Genomic DNA, 20,572 nt, shown 5'->3' with positions numbered 1-20,572 from the left:
GTAATTTATCTTATAGGACTACTAAGTGTGCTGCCTTTACCTAGACCATCTGTTTGGTTTCTCTCTCCTCCCAGTGGGCTTGTCAGCAAGAAGCAGTACAGATCGATGCATATCCAGATCAACTGTAGTACATTTGCAGTCAGGTTTGGCAAGGTGGAGGACAGGCTGTGGGATTCAGGCAGTCAGTGCTCAACAGGAGAATAAATTCTTGTCCATGAGGCTCTAAAACTTAAAAATCTTTGCTCCGCTGGAGGTAGCTGCTTGTTTTCTCATATTCTGAGTGTCAAGGGCAGAATTAACTTGTTAAAAAAAATTAAATCACTCAGTAAGCGTTGTTTTCAAATTAGGAAATTGTGAAGAAAACTTCCAACTTAATCAGATAAGCAAGCTACAGAAGAGGCAATTAGCAGTAAAGGAATGGTTAAATGTCAAATTTCTGGCTCCAGCTCTCGGATTTTATTAATCAGGTTCTTACGCTGACCTCATACACGTTGGATGTTTTGCTGGAGGAATATGATTTCCAATTGCTGTTGAGCCTAATCCTTCATTCTTCATTTGGGTGAAATTCCCAGTGACAGTGATGATTCATGGTTACACTTTTGTGAGTGCTTTTATTGCTAATCTCTAAAAAGCCTATATAAATATAGGAAACAAGCACTGTTTGTTGCTCAGTAGTGAGTACCAAGGCCAAGCTTTGGTTGGGATTGATGGAATCTGAAGTGAGTCCATCCAGCTTTTATCTGCTGTGCAAAGCGGCTGTGAGTTAACACTGAATTGCTGGGATGAGGGGAAGACAGGAAGCAAAGAGCTCTTGTGTGTGTCATAGGCTTTTAAAAAGTTGCAGGAAGTAGATTTCAATTCAGATCAGGTCAAATCTTTTACAGCGCTTGATGTATTCCTGGAGCTCTCCACACACACATGCGTATGAATGTTGTTCCTTTCATGCCTGCAGGAGAAAAGATGGGGGCAGATGCAGGTTGGGTTTGGCAAGGCTTGCTTAGGTAGGTGCAGAGCCACACTAATGTGATGCTATTAATCGTCTGCTAGATACTGGCCAGGAATAGAGGCAGCCTAAAGTATGGAGAAAGTGGCTGCCCTGTGCATAGACAGCAGGAGGTAAAGTTTCCCTATCATTTGATTTCTCTGCCTGTCTTTACATAGTATAATCTATCACTGCAGTGTAATTGCAGTTCTTGTAATAGTACTTAGAAAGATGCTGTTTAATAAAATTCCATGGGCATGTTGCTTCAGGGTTTTTATATGGAGAGGCACACAACACATCATTCAGCTCAGACATGTTGGTATGCTTCCCTGGTATAATTTAAGGTGATTGTGCTTCTCCGAGAAGGCATTTAATCAACCAGCAGTACTCCTTTGTAAAGCTGTTGGCTCGATGAGGTTTTGGGCTCATGATAATGAGGAGGTCTGCCTGAGCAGCAAGGTCATGCATGGCCAGAATCAGCATCCTGTGCCTGGAAGGAAGGTTAGCCATGCAGATGAAGTGCAAGATGAGAACTGAGGATTTTGGTCTCTGTCATGTCCTTTTTTGGTGATTTTTTTTTTTTTTTTTGAACAAGGCTTTTCTCCAGTCCTCCTTTTATTATTTATTTTCCTGTGGACATACTTCACTTTCTAAAAAAAGTGTCATGTGGAAGCACAAGCTAACCTTTAGAAGTTGTTCAGGTGTGAAGGTGGTGTGATACAGAACTACCCTGAGGTAAAAATGTTGGACTTCATGTGGTTGATACTCCCCTAGCAGGCTGACGGTTTGTATTTTGGTTTTGTTTCCCAGAAACTTTTTGAAACCTGCAGGCACAGTTTACCCTTCTTTCAGCGTGAAGAGTGAAACTCTGAAAAAGGAAGATGATAGATGTCACTGATATAGTTAGATGGTCTGGTCCACTTTTATCTCCAGATGCTAATCGGCTACTTTTTATGCCCAAGTGTCTGTGTATTACTGTGAAGGTTACTTGCTTTCTGTTGACTTAAAAAAAGTAAAGTGGTTTTGCTGGCCATGGCTCTTCAAAATTTCATTTATTTAGAATTTGAATTTCAACTGAAAATCACACCAAAGAAACAATGTATTTCACATGTCAGGTTTACTGGGTCTTTTGAACACCTTTGAACTTTCATTTGTCTGCTAAGTACCTGTATCATTCACCAAGTAGTATATCTGTCCAAGGGCTCACTGCTGCTCTTTTTCAAGTGGAGTACCTATTCCTGCAGCAGAAATGCAGCTGAACTCTCAGTGGCTTGGAAAAGTTGCGCTCAGAGTTCAAATTTCACACTGTTCCTGCCTTTCTATGACATTTGAGAATATCGAAAGCCATTTTACTTTGTGCAGTGAAATGGCTTTTTGTTGTCTAGGGAATAAAGGAGGTGTGCATGCATTGTATCGCTTACAAAAAGAATCTGACAACCTTTCTGTAGCATGCCTTGGCTGACAAATCCATATGGTTCATACCGAATTTCTCTAAAGGGGTGTCAAATATTAATGGTCCCTTGGGAGATGCCCAGGTCTTAGTGGGCATAGCTGACTCAAAAAGGAAAGTAAGTAATGTTTTTCTTTCTAATGATTACTATCTGAGTGTTAGTGCACAGTTAAAAGGATTTCCTGAATATATCCTCTACTAAATCAAAAAGTGTTCAGAATTGCTAATGGGGAATTGAATATTACAACAGTACTTAAATAATGGTAGGTAGAGTTCAGTTGCTAAGGGCAACGTAAGTAAAGTTTGGGTTTGTTCAGGCTCTGGTGCCCTCAGGTATGCAGGAAGAGTAAATGCTGATCATAACTACTGTACGATAGTCTGCTGTTATTTTGTACTTGGATACTTTACATTTTTGAAGCAGGTGTATGAATCTTTGGAGATGATACTGGAGGCTGTTTGGTATCTCATCATATAATTGAATTGTTTACCTTGAAGCAATGTAATATTTTTTTGCATTACTTTATCTGAATCTGATTATCAGTTGCCTTTGCTTAGGCTGCTATGAAGGTAGATGATTCCTATGGTTTTATTACTGCTACCATGCTGTGCAGTTCCACTGGATTAGAGCCAGTCTTCACTGGTCTTGTTTTCTGTAGGTGATAATTTTCTTCTAAATCAAGCATCTTGAGTGGCTAAGTGTATCTATAGGTACCTGGTGTATAGCACCCAAACTTTGGACTGACTATCTGCATCTCCTGAAACTTGAAGTTATTTTCTTGGTGTTGATAAGGTTGTAATATTTGCAAAGATTTACATATTTAGAAAGTTGATTGTATTGTCTGGGTTGTCAGATTTGATTTAGAGACCTAAATTAGGTGATGTTTCGTGCTGATTATCTTCTTCTTTTGCCCTTTAGTTTGTAAAAGCAACTCCTGTTATGCTCATCTATACATGACTTGGCATATGGATTCAGTATTCTGAATACTGAATAGGTTGAAATTCTCATTTGAGTAGATTACTGTATTTTTTCCAGTCTGGCCCTATGAATAAATATCCTGAGGCTTGCAAAGCACTTTGTTGTTTAAACACAAGCTGTGGAAAAGAATTTTAGGATCATGGTTTGATAGATGGATACTAAGCTTCCTTAAAAACTTGTAAATATATTTATACTTTGCAGGTGGGGTCTTGAATGGACACAGTATTTAGTGCTGTCTGTATCGAAACCAAAGCCATAAACAAATTGTGTGGGAAGAAAAACATAGGTACTTGCAGCCAGGTCCTGTTCTTGCTGAAATATGTCCCAGCTCTTGAAACAGATGTTGAGTCCAGCTTTGTGCAGAGACCACACCCTCTGTTTCCCTTGGCAAATTGTCTCACATTCCAGCGACCCTTTGGGCAAAACATCCTTTAATTGGCACTGTGGCCTTCAATGTTTCCCTTTTTCCCCTCTGTGGTAATTGTTCCTGTCCTCTATCACTGCAGGCTGTCGTCAGAGATTTGGTTGGTTTGCAAGCAGAGATCTCTGAGTAATTGGGGAACCCCCTGATTAGCTAGTTTCTTCCTCTCCCAGATGCCTGTTTCAGTGGTCTTGTGAGTGCTTTCATACTCATTCACAGCCTGTTCCAGCATCTTACAAATGTTAGAAACGGGTGGTAGGACAGAAAGAGTATGACTTGGCGTTTTACTGGAGGGTGGATGTCTTTCAGAGTTGCAGATGCTAAATCTTTTATTTCTGGTGCTTTATGCAGTGTCTTGCAAAGGTAGGGGTAGGAGCAATGTCAGGGGTGGTGGAGGTTGTTTTAACCCATGAGAAGTAAACAAGAACCTCAGGGACCTTCAGTGAGGGATGTGAGGTGTTCAGGTCTTCAGAAGATGTATATGTATCAGTGACATATTTTCGCTGGAGATATGTCTGATGTATACCTGCATAGCTCTCAGTGCCATTTGGGTGACGGGCAGCGTATCTTAACACTTCAGTTCAGCTCAGGAATAGGACATGTTCTTCTGTAATGGGGAGCTGCTGACCTGTGTCCTTGCAACCTCAGAGTTGAACTGCCGGGATGGTTGGGTGCTGCGCCTGGGGTGACTGTTGGAGGAGCACCAGAGATGGTTGCTAGCAGAGATACAGCACCAGGTAGCAGCTGATGTTGCATCCCTCACTTCAGTTGTGTGTGATGTATAGAAACCTAAATTGTCCAGGAGCAAACAGCAAAAGATTTCATCTACTGCCATGCGGTGTCACACGAACCCATGAGTCAATCCTGGGCATGTCCTGGCAAGTTTGGATTTGAAGCCACTGGGTTTTCCAGTGGTGGTTCATAGTTCCTTTTCAGCAGAAAGAGAACTCCTGCTCAGTTTGCTGAGTTTCAGGGCACAGAGTTTTCTTCTTTTAGGCAAGGACCAAAGGGGTACATTGCTTTGGGCAGCTTTGTTTTCTTGGGCTGCATGAACCCACCTTTGAATATTCTGGCTGGAAGAGATGAAATCACTAGTGATGAGCTTTGTTTTCAGAGTTAATCAGGAGCGTGAATATGAATTCCTCTATAAATATTTATGGATTTTTTTAATATCCTTGTCCTGAAATGTATTCAGGAGGCCTTATATAGATTGATATTACTCCGAAATTCAGTCTAAGCCCACAGGAAAGCAGACTAATTAAATGCAAAGTTGAGAACTTTATTGACTCCTTACCTGCCTTCTTCCAGAATGCATCTGCATTTCAGTCAGGATTAGCCATGCATGACTGCGCAGCCCATGTGAAGCAATGTCAAACTCTGTATTTATGGGAATTGAAGATGATAAAAATGTTGCAACAGGGCAGAATTAATCATTCTTCAGAATGACTGAGGAGAAAAGGGGTACACCAGAGCAAACGGTGCAGTCCTTTTCTGTAATTGTACATTTCTGTCAAACGTTTTTGTTGCTAAATTCAACAAGGGGAGTTTGAGTTGCTTAGATGTATTTACAAATGAGATGCTCCTGTCCTTTGTGATTGCTAATTAGCTGATGATTTACCTTGTGGCAAATTTTTTGGGAAACTGCTTCTTTCTGTGAGTTCTCTACTGGAAAATAGCTGTACCAGTACAGGTAGTTCATGACATCAGAAGCAGTCCTTGCAAATCTTTAATTATCTGATAGCGTTGTGGTCTCTGAAAACATTCCTTGGTATGAGTGATTTGGGAGTCTCCATTTGAGTCTTTCTGCATGAATTTGGACAGTTTGTCATCAGTGATGCTGAACAGAATAATGTGTTTTACTTCTGGATAGAGTAAGTAATGGCTGGAGAGTATTTAAATCCTTTAGTGCTAGAACAATATTTCTGGCTATAAATTAAAGTTGTCATAATATGCCTACATGTCCGTGAATTAGACTGAACTGATTGTCGCCCTTCTGGCAGTGGGATGAATTTGGGTTTTCCCATAATGTGTGTCATGCTGGTTTGTATCACTTTTCACTTATGCATTTCCATCATCCATTTAAAATCATCTAATTCTGTATCTGCGTTGGTGCAGGCTTTCTGAAACCCAGGTAAGCAAGACCTGTTTTTGTGCCTTTAAATTTATGATAGTGACATTCAGACCTGTTCTGTGAAAAAAAAAAAAAGATGATGACACTTTGGGTTGTCACATTTATTGTCTTTCAGTGATTAGCTCTGAACGGCTGAATTTGAAAAGATACCTTTGCTTGGAGCTAGCCCTGTACATTTAGCCAGCTGAAGCTTCAGGCAGTGGGGTTTTTTTGTCCTCTCTCATGTGGTGTTGCCAATACAAAATACCCAGTAATTGTTGAAGTGCTCCTCCATCTCCTCTCTGCAGGGCTCAAAAAGGTGAAGGTCAGTATTTCTGTCCCTAGAGTAAATGGAGGGTAATTGAAATGCACACAAAGAGCACATCTGATGAGTAGCAAGCTACTGGCTTGTGGTTTGTCTTATTTATTTATTTTTTTTTCTCTCTGTTTCGAACATAACCCCAAAGTGTTTGGCAAGAAATTTTACTGCCAGGAAGTCTTTATAGTTATTATCTGTGGCAATAAATATGGTACCTGTTACTTTAACTTGCATGTAACATTAAGCAGAGTTTACTTGTATCTTACTTCTGGCTTCTTTTATACTGGTCATTTAAATCACTTTCCCTTTATGTAGAATTCATGCCTGAAAAAGGCATTCCAACTAAAATACACATGGAATTCCTTTCCTTTAGTAATATGTTCCTTAGTGTGGTTTTTGTTTATTGTTTTTTTTAAAAGTTGTTTTAAATTGTCTCTCACATGAAAGTGAAAAAATGAACCATTGTAGAATACAGATGCTCGGGAGGTCATCCATAGCAATTTCATAAAAACTCTGTGCAGAGCACATTATCAGCTCAAGTGATCCTGTATTGTTTCTGGTAGAATATTTACATTTTTAGATCAGTTTTCTAGTCCTGACTTCATCTTTGGTGTTAAATATCATTCAATTGGCTATTGATAATTACTTATTTTAATACGTAAGGTTTTGGAAATTAGAATGTTACTTTCACTGAAAGTCATAGGAAATAGCAGGGTTTTCCACTTCTCCCAAGTTACATGTGTGTTTGTGTGTTCATATTTAATTTGCTGATCCACGTTCTCCAATATAGGTTTGTTAGAACTGAGGTCTTCGTGCTGTTCTCTTTTATGAGTTATATTTCTGTTAATTTTGCTGGTCTTGTTTTGCAAGGTGGAGTTTCAACCCTTCAAATTCAGTTGTGCTGGACGGCTTCAGCTGCAGAGAGATGTAGAAGATGATTCCTTCTCCTTTTCCCTCCTTTTCTTGTATGGATTTTCATCACATTGTGTTAGTTTTGTTTGACGCGCTTGTGCGTTTGATCTGTTACCTAACGCTATTACTTTCAAGGGTTTTTGGCCAGGCTAGGTTAAGGTTTTATTTTATACTGATAGATGTTTTGTTTGCAATATGTATTAGAAATCCTTTAGATAAAGTTTTCTGAAATGGTGCAACTTTGCCCACACTGAGGTCTGAAGTAAAACAGACTTCATCTTCACTGAAAACAGATTTCAGTCACTATTTCTAAAAATCTCAGCATTTGCTGGGTTCCTTGACAAGGGTGAGGATGGTTTCAGCGTCCTTGAAATTACTTATGTGGTCTTTGTTTAAAATCAGTTTTTATCCATTTCCCCTTACTGTTCCCATTTATACATGGCCTTTCTTCTGCCACATCATTCTGCATGCATAGTCCCATGTGCCCCCCTGTGCTCTCTAGCATAAGCAAATCTTATGTGGTACCTCTTCCTTCCATGCAGGCATCCTGATTGTCTATTAAAAATTAATGGATTAACTTATACCTCTGAGATTTGCTTTAGATTCTATGAAAAGAAATTTTGTGGGTAACTTTTTTGTAAGTAGTCTAGCCAGTAACGTATCTTATAATGAAAACTCAAACTGTGAAGTAATTGGTCTTTTTCCTTCCCTAGACTGCCTTGTATACTGTTATGTCCTATGTAATTATTATAATTGAAAACATGAGATTTTGTCAGACATGTTTTATCAGTATTTTTACTTCTCAGGAATTCAGTAATTCTCCTGTGATCAGAGGGAATTCAAATCATGTTTCTCTTCTTAAGTTCATTAAGACAGCATTTCTTGTGAATTTTCTTTAAAATCATTGTCAACATGTACTGCATTTTGTTTTTCTTTCTATGAACTGCTATGGTGGTATATTCTGTACTAGAGAGGATAACATTAAAAAATAAATGTTTCTTGCTGTAAAAGGCAAATTGCAAATATTTATTTTCCTCTCTGGAAATGAGCATACAGGTAGAGTTGAACATTTGAAGAAAACTGTTGATGTGTTGAAACATATCTTGTCATCTTAGAGCTATTTTAATTAACTACAAATCAGAAACCAGTGTACCCATTTTTGAGCAACTGTCCAGCTCCTTTATGCTATCCCCTCTCTTTTTTGAGTGTGCCAGTTCCATAGTTTTTAATGAAATCAATTTGATAATCTGATAGCAGCAGAGCTTGCATCTAGCTTGTTCTGTAAAGTTTAATGCGTTTTGGTACTTTCAGAGGTAATAGTGTCAGGCGTTTGTACATATGTCCTTGGTTTTCACAGATAACCTCGTTATGTTCTTGGTGATTCATCTTGCTGTTTTCTGGCATGAAACAACTTTTTCTATTTTCCCCAACTAGTGGTAATACTATTCAGTTTTCTGTTAACTGAGTAGAATTGATATTCATCTATCAAGGGCGCAAGAGCAAGGGTGAAAAGAGGAGGTCACATTTATTTTGGTATAAGTATCTGCAGTTAATGGAGTTACCCTGAGGAATTAATGTGTCATATTCTTCAATTCCACTTGAACTGGCCTCTAGCTATCTTTGTGGATCCATTTTAAAGTAAGCTTGTATACAACTTAAACAGGGTGACTGGAGCAAGGCAACAATAAATACTCTGACTCATCACAGTGCATATTTAGGTATTTAGGCAGATATTTAACTCTAAATGCAGTTTCTCTACCCAAATAAGTAGGTAAATGCACCTTTTTTAATGCATTGATCAGGCAAAGGAGGTTGCTTTTACATGAACTTTCTTTGAATCTCCTCAAGGCTTCTGTGCTTGAAACAGAACTGGGAAAACAAATGGCTGTGTATTCCCCATCACCCATTATAATTATATATGGTGATGAGGTTTCTTTGCATTTGGGATTGTCTGTTTTGTCCATGTCGGATTGCATGCAGTTCAGATGGTTCCAACCGCATGAGTGGTGCTTTCAGCCTCAACAGTGGCTACAATCTAGTGAAGACTGAAAGTCAGTTTTATTTGTGCCCTACTGCACTGACCTGCTCTGAGCTACAGGACTGGTCTCATTGTGTGGGCACTCTGGATGCAGTCCTGCTGATGGTTTATCTAGGTGTCTTCCTGAGCTCCATCCTACTGGCAGGAGCCAGTTACTGCAAGACCACCACCTCTTCAGCCATTGTGAACCAGTGTCTGATGTGTGCTGTGTCTGAGAGTTCCTTGCATAGAAACTGTGATGACACTTAAAAGAAGACTGGTTTAAAAAAAAACCTATCCTCTTGTGCTTGGTGAGGCCGGAGTCTTTTCTGCTAATTACCAATGGCTTGGTTTTCATTAGTTCTGGAGGTCAGTTCCCAAAGACTTCACCTGTAGCATTGTTTGCTTAACATCATTGAAGAACAACACTTGGAGATTGAGTTACACGTTCATATAAATCTTTTTGGCTTATAAACAACCCTGCAGATATACCCACATAAGCAAAGGCCATGCCAGGATGCAGACCTGCCCTCACCATGTTGGTGAGGAGCAATGCTCAAAAGATGTTTCCATAGGAAAAGAGACCTTTGTAATCACAAGCATGTCTGCTTTGTATCTTTCTTGTGTATGTATGTATTACAATGTATTAGTTACATATTTGTGTGCATTTTAATGCTATGTTTGTATATATCATTCTTTTGGTTTTTTTGCTGGAAGTATTTCTCTTGAGGTTATCTAGAAGATTACCTAATCACCACATTATGATTGGTCTTTAACAAATGTCATTGGCATTGCCACCAAATGAGAGAGCAAGCAAAGCTTGCTGACTGGCCTCTTGAGGGGATAGCAGAAAACTCTTGCTAGAAGATGCTTAAGTTACCTTGCCAAGACCAAGTTCAGTTATCCATTTTTGAAATGCTTCCTTTATGAGTATAGGCATTTCTATAAAAAGAGCAGAATGCCATCTTCTGATGCAAGGTTAAATTTGCTGGTATAATGCCTGACTGTGGCTGTTAGTGTTGACTAACTAGTGTTGGTGTTACTGAGACCTCACCTGTGAGTTTTGCACAATTATTTCTCAGAAATTCTTTTCCTTAAAACCCACTCCCTTTTCAGTGGTGCTTTTGTCTTTTCACAATTTTGTTTATTTTATTTGAAATTAAAGAAAGTTGCTGTTTTGACAGCTGCAGAAGTAATTACATTACTTTTGTGAATGAAAAATATACCAACTTGAGGAAAATTGAAGTGCCAGTATGTCTATATTGGTAAAGCATAGGTGAACTTACAGTAATAACATTAATGTACTTGACTTATTTGCAGCTGTGGTTGCAGAAGGGTGCCTCTTGTGCAGCACATAGGCTGGATCTGATGTATCAAAACAATTTATCCAAAAGTTTTTCAGGTTGTGCAGTAGTTCTGCCAGCCTGCTTTCCTTGCCTCTTTGATGCTTGTGTACCTCTTCCCTGCTTCGGGCTCAAAATTGCTTCTGCTGTTTGACCTTGTTCTGGGGACAGTCTGTGATTATCCTATAGGCCACCTCTTGGTCCCATTTTTTTTGTAAGTGTGTCAAGAGGATTTGGTAGTTTTCTGGCTCACTTACAGTTCCCATACATAGGTTTTATAGCCTCCTAAATGGATTTAAATGACTTCCTAAATGATCTCTGAATCATGTACTTTTAGTAAGTCTATGTAGGTGTAACTGTGCGCCAAGAAAAATTGTACAGTGGAAAAAGAAGAAAGAATAGCTTTTTTTGGAGCCCCTCTAAACATCCACATGCCCCCCTCCCAGTTCTTTGGAGCATATCTTCCTCCTATTTGTAGTAGGCTTTGATTGTTTTTTAGCACTCACACTTTACTCTTATTTCCTGGAGACTAATGCAATTTAGCACTGCAGAGGGACCAAAGGAAATGATCTCTTGACTGAGTCTATTAATTATTGTTCCCTTGAGAATCTTTTTCTTCTTCCAAAAAAATGGCAATAGCAAACAGAAAAAGCACTCTTGAAATAGGCTGGAACAATTATTACTCATGTGCTTGGCTAATTAGGGGACCCATCCTTTTCCTGAAGGTTTCAGAGAGGCATATTTGTTCCATTTTGATGTAAGTTTTCATTAACAAATTAGGTTTTGAGCCTGTAATTCTTCATACTTGCTTGAAGCTTGAAAAATTTCTTTGGAAGGAAAATACGTGGAAAGTTTAGCAAAATTCGACTTGGCCAGTATCTGGGAATGTGAGATATGGGTGACCTCCTGGGCTGTGGATCCTTGCCCCTTTCTATTGCATACAGCTATGTGTAATCCCTTACATAAATACAGCAAGCTCTGTGTCTCAGAAGGGGTGAACTGAAAAAAAACTTACTTCAGCCAAAGGGCTCTTCCACAGCTCTGTGACAGGTAGTCATCTTTTCATATTTGCCTAAATTTTCTTGGGGCAACATAAGCTTTTAGCTTAAACTGCAATTTTGCTGCCCTAGCATTTATCCAGGTTTTTCCTCCCCTTCATTTTGTTTTGGTTGAGAAAGGGGAGCTGGTTCTTGCCAATGATGGACATCTTTATTCTGTGCCTCTACCTAGAAACTGTCCTTTCCATTTGTTGCTTGCTCCAGGTGTGGACTTCACGTGCAGTAGAAACAAATGGCTGCCTGGGAGGGCTGAGTGGCAGGACCTTGTATTATGGCCTAAAGTCAAAGATAAAATGTCCTCTGTCCTGATCCCTCCCCCACCCCAACTATAAATGAAGTCTTAACTTAGCAGTTGACATCAACATTGCAGTGTTCTCCATTTAGAAGAATATCACCCTTGGTGACCTTTTCAACTCATGGCTTTATTTATTTATTTCCTGTCTTTTAAATAGATGCCCTAATCAGCTTTATCTGTGGTTCCTCAGAAGAAGCACCCTCTCAGAGACTGGGATCTGCTGCCCCCTCAGGCAGAAAAGATGAGGAAGTTGATCCCCTACCTGATTTTTCTCATTCTGCTGGAGTTTCTCTTGATGTGTGTTTTGCAAGGCTCCTGGTTTTGGGTAGAGAAGAGGGAGATGCGGAGTTGGGCGATAGCTAACTGTAGGTAACGGGGAATGAACAAGGAAGGAAAATGGCCAAGTACTGATGAGAGAGGGAGAAGGGTTTCAACTGGGTATTAGGAAAAATTTCTTCACCCAAAAGGGTGATCAGGCTTTGGAAAGCCTGCACAGGGAAATGATGGAATCACCATCCCTGAAATTGTTCAGAAAACATGTAGACAAGACCCTTAGTGACATGGTTTAGTGGTGGACTTTGGCAGTCCTGGGGGAGTGGTTAGACTTGATCTTAAAGGTCTTTTCCAACCTACTTGATTCTGTGATTTTGTGAGGGGACTCCACTGCCATTGCATCTGGAAACTAGCCCACGGCCTGAGCTCTGATCACTTGCAGCCCCCATGCTTGTACCAATACCCCTAGCATTGTTTGGGGGGGGGATATAAGAACTCCTGGCATTTGGAATAGTAACTGGAAGAAGCTACTAGATGCCTCCCTACCACATTAAACCTTAGTAAGTGAAGGTTATCTTAATCACTGTGGGGAAACCGTTTTCTCATATGAACAGATTTCTTTTGTCTGCACCACACTACTGTTGACAATAACTTTTTTGTATGGATAGCTGAATTTGAAGGAAACCTTCAACTTTTACATTTTCATAGCAATAGTTAGGGATACACTGTCAATGGGAAAATCACGTTTCTGCCTGGAACATAATATACCTATTTGACAGCGATAACTTTGACAACTTGAAAAACCCAGTGATGAGGCAGAGTCCATAGCATGTATGTACGAGAAGAAACTAGAAAATGAAATTGGGAGGGACTCTTAACAAAGGCATGTAGTGATAGGTTGAGGGGGAGTAGCTTTGAACTAGAAGAGGGCAGATTTAGATTAGATATTAAGAAAAATTCTTTCCTGTGAAGGTGGTGAGACACTGAACAGGTTGCCCAGAGAGGCTGTGGCTGCCGCATCCCTGGAAGTGTTCAAGGCCAGGTTGGATGGGGCTTTAAGCAACCTCATCTAGTGGAAGGTTTCCCTGCCCATGGCATGGGGCCTGGAACCAGATGATCTTTAAGGTCTCTTCCAACCCAAACCATTCTATGAAAAAATGTGAACTTCTTCAGTCCCCTTCTTCTGCCTCATTTGCTTCACCGTTACTATTTCTGTTTTGCCGAACTTGAAAACAGAAAATACAAGATTAAAAAGTCGCAGAACAGCACATACTGTTTAACGAAAATCTGTTGCAAACTGAGTTTATTTAGAAGATTACATACATTTTTCATTCAAATTGCCTTTATTCCTGCCTTGTGTGGCTGCATTGAGGACTTAAAGTCATCTTTGTGCTAAACAGTGGCTGTTTGTTCTGTGCACACTCACCGGAGATATGTTGTGTTTTCTGGGGGAAATTTAATTTGTTCTTGTAAAATCTTAAGGATAACATTAAGTAAAGATGTGTTGTTTTTTTTTTTTGTTTGCTTGTTTTGTTTTTTTTTTTTTGTTGTAATGAATGTGAATGGGGAAAAAGAGGGACAGATCTATGTATACCTCATAATTTAAAGTGTGCCAGCGCTCTCCTACATCTTTTTCCCCAGGGCTATAAAGTTTTAGTCGCACTTAGCAAAATGTTCAAAGTAAATATGTGCCAATATGATTTTAAGGACAGCAGAAGGCATTTTGAAGTAGTGACTCACACAGAGTGTTAATAAATACAACTGCACTCAAATTGCTCAAAGCTGCCTTTGTTACACTGCTAAGATTAGAGTTGCTTCTGAAATGCCAATTCAAGATTAAATTGTCTTCAAACTTGCCCATCTGTAAACAGCTGTCTAATGTAGGTAAGAATCTTCCATTAGGTCAGATTGGCTAATTCTCTGACGGTTTTTTGGCAGAAGGGGTCCCAAGACTTAAAAATCCTGGGGAAGTTTGTGAAGTTTTCCATTTTTCTGTCACTAGGAGTAGTTTAGAAATGGATTGCGAGGGAGTTCTGGGTGAAAAAAGCAACAATGTTAGTTGTGTTTCACAAAGTGTTCATGGGGTGGAGAGAAGCTTGTTTCATTTGTTGATGGCCTGGAAGCTCTCTCCTAGCTGATGGGGTGGAGCAAAGACCTGTGCACTTGTCCTTGTCCTGCTTTGAATTTCCTGGGCTGGTTAAGATGTGAGGAGCAATGGGATGGTGGTAGGAGTCTGCTGTCAATGTCAAGATCAGCTTTGGTCTAGAAGTCCTTTATATTGCTAGAGAAAGAGATACTACCAGGAGATACATCTCTATGGGAAAATTTTATTTCTTGGAGACGGTACTATTAATAATGATAGGAAGGATATTTCTGGATGTTGTAGTCAGCATATTTCTTCTCTTAATAGCTATTGAATGAAAAGATTGCTGTGTTTCAGGCTTAGCTTTGCTATGTAGGAATGACCTTGTGGAAGAGCTGACTTAAGAAAACAGTCCTGGAACAAATGCTTACCACTTAATCCATTTCAAATAGCAAGTTGAACAAAATACAGTCAGAAATTAAGGAAACTGATTAACTAAACTAAAGAGATGAGGAGAGCCATTATAATAAACAACAAACAAACAAAACCAAAACCAAAATAACAAAGTCCCTAAAGTGTCAGCACCACAGATAAAATGTTTTATTGGAAATGCAAATGTAAGATTAAATGCTTCAGAATAAAGGGTAAGCAGAGATCCCACAAAGAAAGCTGTGGCTTGGAGGTTAAATGCTTCTGTGAAAACTGTCATAAGCTGAGCTCTTTACAGACGAAATTAATGCAAATAGAGGATGTTCTTCAGACATAGAAACAAGGACTGAAATGAACCTATGATGTATTGAAAGTGTATTATGCCTAAAAATGATCTAGATATAATCTTAAAACTAGAAACTCAAAACTATGTTTTCTACCTCCACTTTCAATAAAGTAATTACATTGGATGTGCTATGTTAAAACTAAGATAATTTGTGCGAGGGCTTGAAAAATAGAATCTATGATTTAAGAATAAAACCTAGGTGTCTGGTCTTCCTTGATCCCGAGAACCATGTGATAGCCTTCCTTAAATAACAGTGAGAATGGCACAATGCCACAAGTCCTTGTATATTTTTTTCCCCCTAGCTGTATTAATTGTTCTTGTAAAATGTATTACTTTTTGCAAGTCTTGCATTGGCTGTGTCATTAGACATCATCTCAAAATATTATGGGGGACTGACACATAAAATTTAAAGTCTGATCTCAAGCGTTTGATTGATCAGTCATTTCAGAGCTGCTCACATAGGACTGGAGAGTAAGGCATTTACTTTTTGCTGTTCAAAAAGAAGCAAGAATGTGACTCGGCACCTATAGACTGATTATTCTGATGTCTGTTCTGTAAAAGACTTTATCACAAGGAAGTCATTATTAAAGACAAGAGATAATGATGAATGGAAGATGAGAGGAAAATGAAGCATAATTTTACAATAGCCAGAAAGTGACAGAATAATTTTATGGTGCTCTTTGATTGATGTTGCATTTCTGAAAAGTGTGTTTTTGGCGGGTTTTAACTGTTGTTTTTGCTTGTTTGTTCTTCTTTTCTGAAAACAAGCCTTGTAGAATATATCAGGTGTTACATTTTTGGTGGCGAAAGGGAAGTGTTTATACTATTGCAAAAAGCACTGGTACAGTTTGGATGGATGTATGACTGTTTACACTGCCCCACATTCAAGATAAGTAACTTTATGTCTGGAGGAATTGTAAGAAAATATTTAAAGAAATAGAGGTACTATCATTTTGAGTATTTGAAGAGAATAACTTTGGTTGGCCTAGTGAAAGGAAAGATGAGAAGGGTGTGATTGTTGTCAACTAATGTATTAAGGGAACAGATGGAAAAGAAAGTGCTTTCCTTTAAAGCACAGCAATGACAATAAATTAATCATAAACTAGGCATAAATAAACTTGGGTTAGGAGGTTTTTTCTGTGGGAGCAGGGTGTTTCTCCAACAACCTTAGTCAGATGATGCTCACTTTCCTCCTGTGTTCTAAAGTGTTGTCTGGAATAGGAAATCCCAGTTCTGCCCAGGACTTGTGGGGTCTACAAGAAGTGTTCTTTTTCTTGGAAGAACCATTTTAGTTAACAAGATTTGCATTGAGGAATTTGTGGTGGTTTCTGTGTGTAAGGACTATTAACATTGTGTATATCTGTTCAAAGGCTCGTATTCCACTCTGAATAAGTGAAATATAGAGCCTTGAGTATCCAAGGAGACAAAATGCTCTGTAGGACATAAAAACTGAAACAGTTATGAGATATTTTCAGCTCTAGACTTTTTTGCTGAATGGAATCTATTTATGATGGGGACAGATCACTTTAAAGACATAAAATCCTCTGCACCAATTGGTCTTCTGGGCTTTAAAGTGTGTTAATATCATGAAGTCAGGAAATGTGGAACTTAAGCAAACAAAGATTGGTAGTCAAATGCATTAGGAAAACAAAGATTGAGCTTTAGTGTCACTGGGGCAGAAAAGTAGCTCGTAGCTTTAGTGCGATGATTTAATCCACTTCCATTTTCCCACTTTACTTTCTTTACCACTTGTAGTTACTGTTAATTTTTTTTATATAATTTATTTCAAGGTTTCTGCTGAGTGGAAGAAATGTCACTTGGCCATCCCTTCCCCTCTGGTGAGGAACGAGATGGCATTTTTGTCCCCATGTGTATGGGGGCAAAGCAGAGTTTGGCTCTCGCAGAGGGACAGAGAAGAGCCCTGGGAAGCACAAGCAATCCAGTCCAGCAAATATGTGAGGGCTCTTTTTTTTTTTTTTTTTTGGGTGGGCTTTCCTTTTTTTTTTTTTGAGACAGAAGCTATGCAGCCTTAAAAGGACTTGTTTAAATTTTTGTGTGTGTGCCGAATATGTCAAGTTTGTATGGAGCCAGGGATTCTCGCCTCCTTTTAAAGTGAAAATTTGAGAGTACTTTACATAATGTTTCTCACCAAAATGCAGATTCTTTCTCTTGCTACAAGTAGAATCACAAACCTGAATTTAGTGAGAAGCAGTGTGTGGACTGTTTTCATAATTTGTTGTTTCATAATTGTCTAAAATGGGTTGGGAGGCCAGGATCTGCTGGCTTCTAACAACCTTGACATAGTACACTGAAAAGGAACCCCTCTCCTCCCCCTCCCCTTGCAAACCTAAACAAGTCCTTTTAAGGCTATATGAGAAGGGTGCCTGATAGCTCAGGATATAGGTGCTATATAAGTCCTTCAATAAGTGAATTAAGTAATATAAGAAGGATTAGAGTGAAATGGAAATGAGAAAAAGCAGCAGAAATGCAATGCTCCATAGAAATTAACTGGTGATTTGGTGCATTTCATGTCTTCTTTGCCTTAAAAGTAGTTCAGATGGTTGGGGAGTGTGTGGTGTATTCCTATATAAAGTTAGCCATGCTAGGATCTCAAAGAAAGATCTGAAGAGTGGCTTACAAACACTCAGTAACTGACTTCCATGAATTGCTAAAGAATGGAGGCTTTTTGGATTTCAATGTTTATGGTTTGCTATGGGGAACTGAGTGGTAGAGTGTTCATTTGCCTGTCTTTTTCAGAGTGTTTCCTTCTCTTATGCTTATTTACAGCAAGCAAATCCTGAGGGCCTTTGAATAACATGAAAAATAGGGTTGCTGCTTTAGGATGACTTCAGGCTTTCCTGTGTGCATTATATGTCTGGCTTTTCCCATTTCAAGGTCTTGTGATTAGGTTCCACACTGTAATTCGTCAATTTATTTGAGCCACATTCTATAACACACACTACACCTAACTTTCCTCCCACCAGGCACCATGCTTTGCTTCGCTGTTCTAAACTTTAATAATTTAGGTATTAGCGTGGGTTCTATGAAGTATCACTTAGATTAGTGAAACATTAAAATCATTCCTGTAAGTCAAATCCCTTAATGCATCTTCTCATCTTTGAAACTCCTCTGGAATGGCCTTGGCTTAGCCAAGGCTCTTCTCTAGCATTGGTAACAAGCTGGGAGCTGTGATCTGGCTCTGAATAAATGTAATGCAGTAAAGTCTATCCTGATAAAATTTTTGGCATTACTCCTGTTTGTTATAGGTGGAATTTTTAAAACATATTTGGTTTCTGTGTGGCTTGTAGCATAGCTCTGCAGGACTCTGATCCTAATCCCTTTAACATGAATGGGAGTTGTTTCTTCCCTCACTGGAGTCAGTTGAAAAAGTCCTTAGTCTCCTTCTCTTTTTCCTGCCCCCCAGATATTACTGGTATGTCAGACACTCCAGCACTGCTTAAGCATTCTTAGGTATCTGTCTCATTTTATCTCTGGAAATGGATTTATTAGACTTTGAATAGTGACTCTTTAACTGGACATTGACTTCATTTCTAATCGTTGTGACATAGAGGCCAGAACAACCTTTGCGACTTTATTGGACTCCTCAGTATTTTATTAGTAATAATTACTAACATGCGACACCACCTTACAGACAATACAAGATGCAGCTAAATCCATTTGTGAATAAATGCTTGCCGGAAGTGATGAGTTCCTCCTATTTACCGCTGTTAGTAAGGAACACTGGGCTGGTTGAAGGAATAAAGACTCATGCTATCTTTTTCGTGCTGTCCTCTCTGTAACACTGAGTAGACTTCCGCAAGTGATGCTGTTTTGACATCAGTGAAGTCCTGTGTCATGGAGTATGCAGTTAACTGGTTCTGCGCATTCAAATCCCTCTCTGGGGGAAAACATGTTAAGGAGACTCTGAGTTGGGACGGAAATTTTGTAAAAAAGCTCCCTGGAAAGAGGGCACGAGACTTGATTAAGGCAGTGCTCTTCCCAGACAAGTCTTGGCATCACACAGATGCCAGTATTTGTAGGTTTTGAATGGAGCTGCCCATCAGTAACCTTGAGTCCAAAGTGAAGATACCACTCTGCTCCAGAGGAATTTTAAGGCAGTGAGACGAATGAAAGCTCTTCAAAGGAAGAAGTGGTCTGGCTTATCTTTATTGTTTTCTGACTTTAGAAAACATCATGTTTTATTTTGAGAATTGCTTTCTTTGATTTGCAGTAAAAGACCAGACTGTTTCCTTGGATTCCTTCCCTAGCTACACAGTTTCGGGCAACTTCACATTCAGATTTGGATCTAAATTCTTTGAGCCAGCCTCATCATTGGCATGATAAAGTAAAATAAAATCTGTGTGATGGATTTCTTTTAAACAGAAAGGTTTATCAGCTTATTCATTTATTGGGTAGTTTGGTAATGAGTTACTCGGGCAAATGTTTTTGTTATATTCTTTCTTAGTTAATCTTTTGTTTGTCCCCTAAAGGAGAGCTCTTGCTTTTGGCAGCAATTTTTATTGGCCACATTTAGATGTAGCATAAGTGTGAAGCCAGCATGCTTTCTTATGCTGTATAATGAAAAAGCGCGTGCTATCATTTTTGAATTATGAAGACATTTGTTTTCATAATAACTTTGAATATTTTTTGGGTGCAGTTATGTGTCACAATTGGTACTTTTTTTTTCAACAAGGTAGTAATTATCATGTTACTCTTTAAAAATCAATGACTGACAGTGTAGGTTTGGAGAAAACATCATGATGTACTAATTTGTTTTTCTAAATGATATTTTGCTGCTTATTTTCTCAGCTGGTCGGTAAACTACTGTAGATAAAAGTTTGTTTGTCTAACAGAAGAAGTTTTATGAGTTTAAAACGGTTTTTCCTTCCTCTGGAAAGGGTGGAGAATGAAAATAATAACTCACTTGAGTCTACTGATAAACTTCAATGAATGGCACTGTCAGCTTAAAACTCGTATTTCTCCGTATGCATTTGTGCTAGTTTTGCAAGTACTGTTTAATATGATTTGTATCAGGGAAAGATTAGAAGTTATCTTGGTTTGGTTTTGACTCTTTATTTTTTACAGAATTAGAGAATAGTTAAGATTGGAAGAGCAGTTATGGAGATCATCAAGTCCAACCCTGTGCTCAGAGCAGGATCAGCTACAGCAGGTTGCTCAGGGCTGTGTCCAGATGTTTTTTGGTTATCTCCAGAGGTGGAGGCTACACAGACTGCCTGGCAACCTGTTCCAGTGTTTGACCACCCTCACAGTAAAATTTTTTCTTATGTTTAAGTGGAGTTCCAGTTCATTTCTTGTCCTGTCACTGGGCACCCACAGAGAAGAATATGTTTTTCCTCCCCCCACCAGGTATCCCTACAGGTTGATAAGAGCCCCCTTAAGGCTTTTCATCTCCAGCTGTCTCAGCCTTCCCTTGTATGAGAGGCATTCCCATCCCTTAATCGTCTTTGTGGCCCTTTGCTGGGGAACTTGCTCCAGGAAGTCTCTGTCTCTGATTTACTGGGGAGCCCAGAACTAGACCCCTTAGTCCAGGTGTGTCT

General features: G+C 39.1%; 1 protein-coding gene across 2 annotated transcripts in view; it reads left to right on the top strand.

Annotated features, from left to right (window-relative positions):
* The window catches only part of ARHGAP6 (Rho GTPase activating protein 6), a 327,191-nt gene that overhangs the window by 171,270 nt on the left and 135,349 nt on the right, over positions 1 to 20,572 (top strand). The gene's annotated exons all lie outside the window — the stretch shown is intronic.

This window comes from Pezoporus wallicus, unplaced genomic scaffold (assembly GCF_028554395.1).
Source record: "Pezoporus wallicus isolate ANWC-B61680 ecotype Strahan unplaced genomic scaffold, APGP_CSIRO_Pwel_v1 contig_5767, whole genome shotgun sequence".
Classification (NCBI taxonomy): domain Eukaryota; kingdom Metazoa; phylum Chordata; class Aves; order Psittaciformes; family Psittacidae; genus Pezoporus; species Pezoporus wallicus.
The sequence above is the reverse complement of the archived record's forward strand: the minus strand, read 5'-3'. Positions and strand labels throughout refer to the sequence as shown.